General features: G+C 36.8%; 1 protein-coding gene across 2 annotated transcripts in view; it reads left to right on the forward strand.

Moving 5' to 3' along the window:
- The window catches only part of zfpm2a (zinc finger protein, FOG family member 2a), a 115,442-nt gene that overhangs the window by 111,479 nt on the left and 3,661 nt on the right, over positions 1–302 (forward strand). The window lies entirely within an intron of this gene.

The raw sequence follows: 302 nt of genomic DNA on the forward strand, positions 1-302 counted from the left end.
CTCAGCTTATTGTTCATCACATGACTAGGGCTAGTTTCAAAAGAAAATTATGTTTTAGAAAAATATAACAGGGACACAGAAAGTTTTACACTTGTTTAGAAAAATGACTGTTGTTCCTTTTGAGAAATATACCGCTTGTCAGCTAGCTCAGTTGACAGTTTATCCTTGAGCAAAAATAAAAATCTAGTGGAGGGGAATAAACTTGGCATAATGCATGAGTGTTTGATGGTTTCTACAGTTAACTCTAAAGGAGAGGTGGGAGGCGAGATTCTGAGCATTTCTCCCTTTTATCTCCTTCACAG

Source organism: Mugil cephalus, chromosome 11, assembly GCF_022458985.1.
Source record: "Mugil cephalus isolate CIBA_MC_2020 chromosome 11, CIBA_Mcephalus_1.1, whole genome shotgun sequence".
Lineage (NCBI taxonomy): Eukaryota > Metazoa > Chordata > Actinopteri > Mugiliformes > Mugilidae > Mugil > Mugil cephalus.